Source organism: Triticum dicoccoides, chromosome 4B (assembly GCF_002162155.2).
Source record: "Triticum dicoccoides isolate Atlit2015 ecotype Zavitan chromosome 4B, WEW_v2.0, whole genome shotgun sequence".
NCBI classification, from domain to species: domain Eukaryota; kingdom Viridiplantae; phylum Streptophyta; class Magnoliopsida; order Poales; family Poaceae; genus Triticum; species Triticum dicoccoides.
Window position 1 is genome coordinate 408,886,678 of NC_041387.1, and position 7,953 is coordinate 408,894,630.

The following is a 7,953-nucleotide window of genomic DNA, read 5'->3' on the forward strand; positions in this document are numbered from 1 at the left end:
ATTAAATTAAATTTCTGGTAAGGGTCTCCCCACTGTATGCTGCTCCTGCCTTCTTTTCTTTTCTTTTTTTCTTTTAGACAGCATGCAATAAATCTATTTACCATTTAATCAACTTTTTGCTATTACTACATTTTTGTAAAGTTGCAAATTAGAGAGGCCCAGATTTTTTTCCACATGTATTTTTATGGGGAATGATCCTATTTTACGGATTAACTAAAAATACATAAGATTAAAGATAATAAAACAAAATCGAACTATAAAAATCCTAATAAAACCAAATTTAAGACATGCCAAAGATAATGTGAAGTCTTCTGGCAAAAATAGATAATTTAATGTCCGTTTCGCCACAATACAGTTACATAAGAAAAATGAGAGCATAGAAAGCAAAATGGGAGGACTACCGACCAACACAAACTCGACATTGGCATATCACCGCCACCACCGTCGTCAAGTCGGACTGAAGCACCGGACGATAATCCATCAGATCAAAACTCGTCATCCATGGGACCAAAACATCATACACTTGTAGATCTCAGTTACAACGATCACATCATTTCTCCTATGGAGATTCTATTATAATCTATGTTGTCTTCACCTTCCAAACATTATCACTGAGTACACATAAAACCTAACAATAGAAGCAACTTAATCTAATTTCTAAGGGTTGATCCATCAATACCAGAAAGAAAAGGTCAACATAGCTCCCCTGCCAAAAAAAGGCTCTCCCTGGTTAGGAGAACCTTGAACATGCTTTGTTGTTGCTGCTCAATCCCTTGTTGTGCTAACAAGCGATGTCGGAATTCACTACTGGACGCTCGTTGTGTCAAACTGTCGCTGAATCGCACAGGGGATCTGACTAGCGAGCGAGTCTGGGCCGGCCCTGTAGCGTCTACCAGGTTCCGGTTTTGGGAACCTTCTAGAGCGTTCCCAGTCGGTTCTTACTGGTTTTGGGAACCATCTAGAAGGTTCCTGAACCGGTTTTTTATTTTCCTTTATTTTTCTTTTTTACTCTTTTTGTTTTTTCTTTTTTCCTTTTCTGGTTCTTTTTTCTTTTCTTTTCGTTACTTTTTTGTTTTCTTTCAGTTTTCCTTTTCAAGTTAATTTCTCTTTTCAACAATTTTTTTTTCTTTGGTTTTTTATTACCTTTTCTTTTATTCTCTTTTTATCAAACTTTTTTCAAAATATTTAAGTGTTTGTTCATGTTTCCAAAAAATGTTCGGTTTTCAAAAAAATGTTCTCAAAATTAAAAAATTGTTCCAAACTTTTGAAATTCAGAAACTGTACCAGATTTAAATTTTGTGTCCACGTATTCAAAAAAATTCATGGTTCCAAATTTATTTGGGATTTTTCAAAATTGTTCTCCCTTTCAAAATTTGTTCTCAAAATTCAACAAATGTTCGTGCTTTAAAGAATTGTTCGGTGTTCGAAATATGTTCTCTGTTTCTAAATTTGTTCTCAAGATTCAAAAAATGTTATTGCTTGCTTTTTTTCCACAAATTCCAAAACATTATTGTTGTAAAATAATGTTCAGTTTTTGAAAAACTGTTCTCAAAATTGTTCTCATCACAAAACAAAGTTCAAAACTTTTTAAATTCAGGAAATGTACCGGATTTCAATTTTTTGTTCACCTATTCAAAACAAATTTACCCTTACAAATTTGTTCGGGGTTTTTCAAAATTGTTCTCCATTTCAAAATTTGTTCACAAAATTCAAAAAATATTTTGTGCTTCAAATAATTGTTCGTGATGATGTTATGTACCTAGGGTAGGGTCATGGACCTATCTAGGATACCATACCCAAGGACATCCTTAGACGAAGCTACCTTCCAGTCGACCAAGAGGGACTCCACTCGACCGGCTAGAAGACACTCGACGAACCTAAAGACACTCGACCATGAAGACTCACTCGACCATCAGGAGTTCAGGATCTACTCTGTATCCAAACGGTCTGTAATTAAGTAGTCTTAATGGTCATGATGACACTTTATGTAGGGCGTTACCAGTAATGCCCGGCCTTAATGTACTTTAACCCTCTGCTACGTGGGTTGGCTGGGGTCCTGACGTCCTCTATATAAGCCACCCCCCTCCACTGGTAGAAGGGTTCGCACCCCTGTAACTCATATACACATAAACCAGTCGACCGCCTCCGGGCTCCGAGACGTAGGGCTATTACTTCCTCAGAGAAGGGCCTGAACTCGTAAAAACACTCGTGTGTACAACTACTCCATAGCTAGGATCTTGCCTCTCCATACCTACCCCCCATTCTACTGTCAGACTTAGAACCACGACAGTTGGCGCCCACCGTGGGGCAGGTGTCTTAGCGAATTTTTGGAGAAGTTGCGATTTGTCCGATTGCCTTCATCATGGTTTTCGGTGGAGCTCTGGTCGAGGGCCGCGAGATCCATCTCGGTGCGCTCGCTTTCATCGCCGATGACTCCGCTTGGCTCCAGGAGGCACCACTCGACATCGAAGCGCTCCCCGTCCGCGGGGCGACGCACTTTCGGGCGTGTGTCCGCGGCGTCCTGCTGCGGCAGCCGTCGACCCCATACCGGTCGACTACTGTGCCGTCCTCCCTCCCCGTCTCCCGCCAGCGCAAGCGCTCCAGTCGGTCGAGGCTCCAGCGATGGGTGAGACACGCAGTGGCTCGCCAATCGGCCACCACCCAAGTCGCGACAATTGAGCCCGACGAATCTCTCTATGGCTTGTTCGACCTGTCGACTGGATCCGTAGAGACTGCATCCGAATGCGATAGTAGTGATCCAGTGGCGGATGTCCTGATGGTCAACGGGCCTCGTAGCCCTCCTGGTTTCCCCCGCAATGACGGGATGGACGACGGAGGCGACCCCGCTCAGGCCCACGAAGAGTATCAGCCCGAGCCACTCACTTCCCAGCAGAGGGAAGAACTTCGCCGCCGGAACATGGATGCCCTGCATACTCCCATTGCAGGAGAAACTCCTGAAGCTCGTGCCCTGGAAGAGGCACGTTTGGCCAACTTGGCTGAACGCACTCGACTGGAGAACCTCCAGCGAGCACTTGACGAGCGTGCGCGTCAGTGAGTACCCGACTCCCGCCGACGTCAGCTCTTTCCGCAACCGACTCAGGTATATCGAACCCCGATTCAAAATTTGGCAGCTGCAGCCCGTATAGCGGAATCAATTCAGCCCTCTCAGTCGGAGGCTCGAAGAGGCTTGATGCAGATCAGAGATTTGCTCCGGGCGGCAGGAGATCAGAATTCGGTTGTATCGTAGTCGCGCAACAGGATTCACAGTCGATTCGTCACTGCGAATACTGTTCAGTCGGCTCACAGTCCAAGGTCGCCTCCGAGGCGCGTGGGACGTGAAGGCCAGCGGGACCACTATGATGATCGATTTGATCGTGATGACAGGCGTCGAGTGCCCACTCCTCCCCCGAGAAGTGGGTCTAACGCCCATCGGCAGCAAGATGACAGACGCCAGCTAAGTATTGGACGGAGACCTCCAGTCGACCCAGAGAACCAGGCTTTGACGCGAGATCCATCATCGTGCAAGGTTTGGTCGACCGGAACAGAGCTCATAGAGGTGGCCATGACAGAGATGTGCCCACAAGCAGCCGAGTCCACGTTTCAGGTCCAGAATGCTTTAGCAGAGCCATCAGAGCCGCAGTGATACCCCCCAACTTTAGGTTAGCGACTCGAGTGAGTAAGTTCACCGGAGAGTCTAAGCCTGAAACTTGGCTTGAAGACTACCGGGTGGCTGTTCAGATTGGTGGTGGTAATGATGAGGTGGCCATGAAGCATTTGCCACTTATGCTAGAGGGTTCAGCCAGGGCGTGGTTGAATCAGTTAGCTCCTAGCAGCATTTACACTTGGGAAGATCTTTCCCGAGTGTTCGTCAGGACGTTCGAGGGAACTTGCAAGCGACCAGCCGGATTGACAGAGCTGCAAGTTTGCGTACAAAAGTCGAGTGAAACTCTGAGAGATTACATCCAGAGATGGATCACTTTGCATCATACTGTAGAGAATGTGTCAGACCATCAAGCGGTCTGCGCCTTCAAGGATGGTGTCAAGAACAGAGAGTTGAGCCTGAAGTTTGGTCGAACTGGAGATATGACCCTGAGTCGGATGATGGAAATAGCCACCAAGTACGCCAATGGCGAAGAAGAGGACCGACTCCGGAGTGGCAAGTACAAGCCGAGTCAGTCGGATAAAGGAAACTCCAGTCGGAAGCAAAAGCGGAAGGCCGAGCCAGCTGCTCCTGGAGAGGCTCTGGCCGTGACTCAGGGCAAATTCAAAGGGAAGCCCAAAGGATCTTGGAACCCCAAGAAGGTAAAAGATAAGGAAGGTAATGACGTGATGGATCTACTGTGTCATATCCACACGAAGAAAGACGAAGAGGGTAACTTCATCTACCCAAAGCATACCACTCGCCAGTGCCGGCTCTTAATCCAGCGTTTTCAAGGGAAACAGCCGAAGGACAAAGAGAAGGAGTCGGACAAGGCTGAGGACAAGGAGGACAGTGATGAAGAGTACCCTCATGTCAACTCCACTCTGATGATTTTTGCTGATGTAGAGAGCAAAAGTCGACTGAAAGTGATCAATCGTGAGGTCAATATGGTTGCCCCGACGACACCAAACTATCTGAGATGGTCGCAAACTCCCATTACTTTCGACCAGTCGGATCATCCTACTCACATTCCCACCCCTGGGAGGCAAGCGCTGGTGGTCGACCCAGTCGTCGAAGGCACTCGACTGACGAAGGTATTGATGGATGGCGGCAGTGGATTGAATATACTGCATGTAGAGACGCTCAAGGGAATGGGCATTCCGATGTCTAGGCTCAGTTCCAGCAACATGAGTTTTCACGGAGTCATCCCAAGAAAGAAGGCTGAGTCACTCGGCCAAATAGCTCTGGATGTAGTGTTCGGCGACTCGAAGCATTTCCGCAAAGAGAAGCTGACATTTGAAGTCGTGGATTTCCAAAGCGCCTACCACGCTATTTTGGGAAGGCCAGCCTATGCACGCTTCATGGCTCGACCATGTTATGTGTACCTCAAGTTAAAGATGCTTGGCCCCAAAGGTGTGATCACCATCACTGGCAGCCGGAAGAAGGCAGAAGAGTGTTTCCAGAAAGGCTCAAAGATTGCGGATGACCAGATAACAGTGGTAGAGCTGGAGGAATACAAGAAGAATGCAGATCCGAGTGATTTGCTGCGGGCCAAGAAGCCCGCCACAGAGTCAGCATTTCAGTCGTCTGGGGAGACGAAGCCAGTTCATATCCACCCGACTGACCCCAATGCAGCTCCAACCCATATTTCCACAACACTCGACTCTAAATAGGAAGAAGCGCTCATCCAGTTCCTCCGTGAGAACTGGGACATCTTTACATGAAAGCCAGCTGACGTGCCGGGTGTTCCCAGGGGGCTGGCTGAGCATCGCCTTAGAGTCGACTCAAAAGCGAAACCCGTTAAAGAACATCTTCGGTGGTCCGTCGTTCAGAAGAAAAAAGCCATTGGCGAGGAGGTGGCTCGACTCCTTGCAGCAGAGTTCATCCGAGAGATATACCACTCCGAGTGGCTCGCCAATGTTGTCATGGTTCCCAAGAAGGACAAGTCACTTCGTATGTGCATTGATTTCAAACATATCAATCGGGTCTACCCGAAAGATCATTTTTCTCTCCCTCGCATCGACCAAATTGTCGACTCGACCGCAGGGTGCGAGAGATTGTCTTTTCTAGACGCTTATTCCGGGTATCATCAGATCCGTCTGTATGGACCTGACGAAATTAAAACAGCTTTCATCACTCCATTCGGGTGCTTCTGCTATATCACCATGCCATTCGGCCTCAAGAATGCCGGAGCCACGTTCATGAGAATGATTCAAAAGTGTTTACTCACTCAAATCAGTCGGAATGTGGAAGCGTACATGGATGATATCGTGTTCAAGTCGCGAAAAGGTTCCAACCTATTGACTGACCTAGCCGAAACATTTGCCAATCTCAGAAGGTACGATATCAAGCTCAATCCATCGAAGTGCACATTCGGAGTACCTGGCGAAAAGTTACTCGGTTTTCTCGTTTCAGAACAAGGAATCGATGCTAACCCAGAAAAAGTCGGCACCATACTCCGAATGAAACGCCTTGTGCGTGTGCACGACGTCCAGAAGCTTACTGGATGCTTGGCCGCTTTAAGTCGATTCATCTCTCGCCTCGGTGAAAAGGCATTGCCCCTTTACCGACTAATGAAGAAGATAGACAAGTTTGAGTGGACTCCAGAAGCTGATGCAGCATTTGCCGAGTTAAAAACTCTGCTCTCCACCCAGCCGGTGCTTGCTTATCCAATCAGCAAAGAGCCTCTGTTGCTTTACATTGCAGCCACAGGACAAGTCGCCAGTACAGTACTTACGGTCGAGTGGGAAGAAGAAGGGAAAGCCTTCAAAGTTCAGCGCCCAGTGTATTATCTCTCTGAAGTTTTTACCCCATCAAAGCAAAGATATCCTCATTATCAGAAGCTTGTGTATGGGATCTACATGACCATGAAGAAGGTTGCTCATTATTTCTCTGATCATGACATTACAGTCGTCAGCGATGCACCATTGTCAGAGATTCTGCATAACAGAGATGCAACTGGTCGAGTGGCTAAATGGGCGATTGAACTCCTTCCCCTTGATGTCAAATTCGAGGCAAAGAAAGCCATTAAGTCCCAGGCTATAGCAGATTTCCTTGCCGAGTGTATTGAGCAACAGCAGCCGACTCAAGTTCACTCGGAGCATTGTACCATGTTCTTTGATGGATCTAAGATGTTAAACGGTTCTGGTGCTGGGGTTGTTTTGGTTTCCCCCCGAGGAGATAAACTCAGATATGTGCTCCAAATCCACTTTGATTCCTCCAACAATGAAGCAGAATATGAAGCACTATGGGTTGCGCATGGCCATCTCACTCAGCGTCCGTCGCCTTATGGTTTATGGCGACTCAGATTTGGTGGTCAATCAGGTGATGAAGGAGTGGGACGTTAGAAGCCCAGCCATGACTGGATACTGCAATGCAGTGAGGAAGCTCGAAAAGAAGTTCGAAGGGTTAGAGCTCCACCACATACCCCGACTGAAAAATCAAGTAGCTGACAATCTGGCGAAGATAGGATCCAAGAGAGAGGCCATCCCCAGTGATGTGTTCTTGGAGCATATCCACACTCCGTCAGTCGTAGAAGATGCTTTTACCAATGAAGCTCCGCAACCTAAGAGTGTTACGGACCCGACTGAGGTTGAAGTCCCAGCAGTGGTCGACCTGATCATGGAAGTTTTGGTGATCACTCCAGATTGGACAGTACCATACATCGCGTATATCTTGAGGAAAGAACTCCCGGAGGACGAAGAAGAGGCTCGACAGATCGTCCGCCGATCTAAGGCTTTTACCGTGATAAGAGGACAGTTGTACAGAGAAAGCGCGACTGGAGTTGGTCAGAAATGCATAACACCGGAGGAAGGTCGAATAATCCTTGATGACATCCACTCGGGGACCTGTGGCCATCATGCGTCCTCTCGGACCACCGTGGCCAAAGCATACCGAGCCGGATTTTATTGGCCAAGAGCGAATGAAATGGCGAAGGAGATAGTCGACAAGTGCGAGGGATGTCAATTTTACTCCAATATGTCGCACAAGCCCGCGTCAGCTTTGAAGACTATACCACTCGTCTGGCCCTTTGCAGTGTGGGGTTTGGATATGGTCGGTCCTTTGAGAATAGGCAGAAGCGGTTTTACCCATGTGCTGGTAGCAGTCGACAAGTTCACTAAGTGGATCGAAGCTAAACCCATCAAAAACCTCGATGTTGGACGTGCCGTCAGCTTCATTAGAGAATTAATATTCAGATATGGGGTCCCGCACAGCATCATCACGGACAATGGGTCAAACTTCGACTCCGAAGAGTTCAGAGCTTTCTGCACGTCTCAAGGCACGCGAGTCGACTATGCTTCAGTCGCTCATCC